The sequence below is a fragment of the Dasypus novemcinctus genome, chromosome 27 (genome assembly GCF_030445035.2).
Source record: "Dasypus novemcinctus isolate mDasNov1 chromosome 27, mDasNov1.1.hap2, whole genome shotgun sequence".
Lineage (NCBI taxonomy): Eukaryota > Metazoa > Chordata > Mammalia > Cingulata > Dasypodidae > Dasypus > Dasypus novemcinctus.
In genome coordinates, this window is record NC_080699.1 from 44017018 (window position 1) to 44021652 (window position 4635).

The window sequence follows — 4635 nt, forward strand, 5'->3', positions numbered from 1 at the left end:
CACCAACATCTGGTTCACTGTTCTCTTCTTTCTGGAAAAGATAAAATATTTCTATGGGTTGAATTGTGCCCACCAAAAAGAGATGTTGAAGTTCTAACCACCAATATCTCAGAATGTGATCCTATTTGGATATAGAGTCATTGCAAATGGAATTAGTTAAGTGGAAACGAGGTCATACTGGAGAAGGGTGAGCCCTTCAACCAACACAAGTGGTGCTCTTATTTTTTTTCCCCCTCATGGAATCATTTTTTTCTCTTTAATTTTAAATGTTACATTCAAAAAAATATAAGAGGTCCCTATATACCTCCCACCCCCTTCACACCACTCCTCCCACATCAACAACCTCTTTGGACACAGATTTCAAACAGACACAGGGAAAAAAGCCATCTGATGACTGAAGGACAGACTGAAGCACAAGGACTGCTGGAAACCACTGGAAACCAGAAACTAGGAAGAGGCAAGGAAGGATCCTTCCCTACAAAGTTTGGACTCCACGTCTCCAGAACTCTGAAGCAAGAAACTTCCATCTCTTTAAGCCACCCCATTTGTGGTGCTGGGTTACAGCCCCCAGGAAACTAAGACCCCACTCTTCCTCATCTCCCTTAGGTTTAAATGTGGCCACTGCATGAGCTCCTACAATGAAGCACAAGCAGAAGTAGTCAAGGGTGCCTTTCCCAGGCCAAAGCTTTGAAGAAGTACTTGTGACTTCTCCTCACTCTTGTCCTCTACCATTTGGATGAAGAGGCAGCAAATCCTGAGGGTGTCACAGAACTCCCTGGTGGAACTCATGTTCCTGAATCATCATGGGATGGAAAGCCATCTCCATGTCAGACTATTACATGAGCAGGAAATGGACTTCTAATGTATTAATACTAAGCTACTGGAACTGGGGAGTGTTTTGTTATAGCAACTAGTGCTTGCACTCCTAATATGTGTCTATCCAGTTCAAGTAGGGGTACCAAGAGCTCTTCTGCCAAGAGATACCATGGGTCATGAGTTAGGCCTGGATTAGAGTTGGATCTAGAACCAGCTATGCCTGAACAAGTCATATGACTTCCCTTAAGGCAGATAAGCCTTTCGTCGGTGGTTTTCAGACTGTTTTCCCTAGAACCTAGGGTTCCGCAGCAGAGCCTGAGGACTAAGTGGATATAGCCCCAGATGGCATCGTCCACCAATAAATAGAATTGCCCTGCTTTATTTGTTACCTATCTTTGGACTTCCAAGTAAGACTTCTGTCTGAAGAAATAAGAAGATACGAGCATGCTAATAAAACTGAAGTCTGGAGCTGCAGCCCTGGGTGCCCCTGGAGGCCTCTGCTTCTGCCTTGGGCATTTGAATGTGGCACCTCTCCCAAGCCCACGAACAGCGTGCTCCACCCGTTACTCAGAGCTCAGAATCAGAATGCCAAGCACCTTCCCAGAAGACCCGATGGGAACTCCACAGAAAGACACGTCCCAGTTCAGAAAGTCCATGTGGGTCAGGTGCCCCGATGCTGCCAGGGTGGTATTCCTTTTAATCCCCATGAAAACCCTATGAGGCGGGCATCACCTTCCCTCTGACACAGACAATAAACTGAGGCCAGGAGAGATTTAGCACTTCCTGGGCATCCCACTGCTGGTAGGTGGCGCAGCCTGAGGTCCAGCCCAGAGCCAAGGCCTTTCCACTGGGACCCACCTGGGCGAGCTGGTGAGACCCGGTACTGCCTCGCTGTCCCTTCAGGTCATCGTCGTGCACTGCCCTGCGGCCTTGGAACAGGCAAGAGCATCCTTCCCACAGTTAGGCAGGGCTGGCCTGGGAGCAGGGGACATGGTGGGGCAGGAAGGGCCCTTTGAGTCTGCAGAGAGGCTGCCCTCAGAGGCCCTCTCTCCCTGGTCAGCAGTGGAGGCATCAGGCAGGCCACTGCCCCTTCGACCGCAGCTCTGCCTGCCCGGAACAGTGTTGGCAACTCCACCTCTTACAGACCATAGACATCCCGTTCAGCGGGATTCAGAGAGAATGGGCATTTCCACATCTTGGTATGCAGCCATTTCAAACATTATCCAAGGAATCTGGGTAAACCTCCCTCTCTGCCTCTCTCTCTGTCTCTCTCTGTCTCTCTGTCTCTCTGCCTCTCTCTCTGTCTCTCTCTGTCTCTCTGTCTCTCTGCCTCTCTCTCTGTCTCTCTCTGTCTCTGTCTCTGTCTCTCTTCTCTGTCTCTCACTGTGTGTCTATCTCTCTCTGTCTCTCTCTCTGTCTCTCTCTGTCTCTGTCTCTGTCTCTCTTCTCTGTCTCTCACTGTGTGTCTATCTCTGTCTCTCTCTGTGTCTCTCTCTGTCTCTGTCTCTCTGTCTCTCTCTCTGTCTCTCTGTGTCTCTCTGTCTCCCTCTCTCTCTCATCATGTCAGCCTAAACCCCTTCCGATAACAGTCTGTCTAAGTGCTCAGGCAATGTAAACTAATTATAGTAGTAAATTTCCTAGATAAAGAAAATAAAAAAATCATTTCAAAGTCAAATAAAAATTACTTTTATTATCCTCTGTTTTACATTGCCCATGCCCTGTTCTCTTTCAACAGCAATTACAAATCAAGATTTAACTGAGCAGTAATGCCTGATGTTAATGAAGAGCTTTACAGCTGATGAAACACATTCACCTCCCAGATTTTTTGTGAGATGTGCAGCTATGGATAAGTGGACAGGGCAGCTGTTGTTACCCCCATTTAACTGATAAGGAAGCTGAGGGTGAAAAGTAGCTGGAGAGAAAAAAAAAAAAAAAAGGACTATTTCCCAGGGCCCTGCTGGGCCCCAGGCTCAGTGGACAAAGTCTCAGGTTGGTAAGGGGTTCCCAGGCTAGACCAAGGGTTTTCCACCCTGCCCAGCTGGAAAGCTGGCCCAGGCTGGCTGTTCTCTGGGCTCTTTTTAACCCCCCTCTCACTTCCCACTTAGCTGATTGAAAGTGAAATTAGAGGTATTCATTTTAGTAACTTTAATAAAGATCAATTCTGTGCCCATTCCCATTTGACAAGCTGGAAAAATGATAACACAGAAAAGTAAGTGACTTTTTTCCTAAGACTTGTCAATGAATTATCCCAAGGGCAGAGAGTCACATAGTCTTGAAAGGACATTTTATTTGTCTCCCACTTCCCTCCAAACTAGCCCTCAGCCTTCTCTACAAATCCAGGCACCTCCTCACCCCACTCCCCTCACCTGTTCTGAGCGTGCACTGCCCACCCCTGCTCCCCACACATCCCTGCCCACAGTCACGCCCACCTCCCAAGTCTGGAGGAAGATTTTTTTTTAAAGCTTTAGCAGCAAAAACAGAGGCTCACTCTTCATTTGAATGGCAGCAGGTGGCATGAAGACGAATTTCGGAATCTGGGGCCAAAGATTGAACTTAGAAGTGAGCTTGTGTTGGAATATTAATGTCAAAGGTGAGAATGAAGGGGACGAGGCAGAGGAAGCCAGAGAGAAGAGAGCTGTCTGCTTCTGTCAGGCACCAACTCTAGAGCAATAGAGATATGGTGGGAGTTCAATTTCTGTTTGCTCGAGCCAGGGAGAAAAATCTAATTAAATATGGTGTCTGAGTTTGGAGAAGCTGGGATGGGGCTGGAATATAAAGTATGGCAGCTACCCATAGATCAGAGGGCAATATTAATAAACCCACAGAAAGGGACAGCAAGATCTGCTGGTGGTATTGATAAAATGCAAAGCAAAGACAAAGCAGGCTGAGAATATTGCATGATAATGATGATAAAAGCTCACGAGGGAGGCAGCCCCAGAGCCAGGACCCCCTACTGCTCTCCACGGAAGCTGGGGTCCCTGCCCCCTCTTCTCTTTCTCCTCCTTCTCACCCTGAATCTGAGCATCACTTTCACTTCCCCAGAGCATGCCAACTCAGCATCAATGAGATTGTCTGGGATGGTCCAAAGCCAGGCAGGCAATGAAGAATGATCAAGAGGAATAAGTGAGCCCCCATTTCAGCAGAGACCATGAGAGTAAGAAATAGTGTATACCCCAGAGCTCCTTTCTCTGAGATCTCCAGGGATGGGCTAGTTGCCCGTTTGGCTCAAGTAGAGACAAATCTAGCTTGGAGACCGAGGGCTGCCTTAAAGTGACCTCTACGGAAATGTTCTTTGCAGGCTTCCCATAATCTCTTGGGCACTTGCAGAAGCAGGAGCCATAAGGACTTACAGTTTTCAAAGAATACCAGGAACTCCTTGGACATGCTAGTGTATAGACCGATAGGGTTTCAGGGTGAAATTTAAATTAATTGAACCCCCTGCCAGAAATTCCTGGCAGCTAGCTGCCAGACTTCCTAAGAACTGCTTCTGTGTAAGAGGGCGCCTTTCCTGGAGGATGGAATTCTCGTCCCCTGCTCTCCTCTCCAATGTCGGACGAGACTCCTCTCAGGGGCTGCTGCCAGGCTCGTGGATCTATGTTGAACTATGTTGTTCTTTTGTCATCTACACTGAATTGCCATCAGCTGTTTTGTTATGCCTTATTTTCCTGAGCTTTCTGTGTTAGAGCTAACATCTGCCTGGACTTTATTTGGCAATTTTTGATTAGGAAAGTGGTAGGTTTACATAGATATCATGCATAAAATAAGGTTCCCATATACTACCCTATGATTAACACCTAGCATTAGTGTCATGTATTTGTC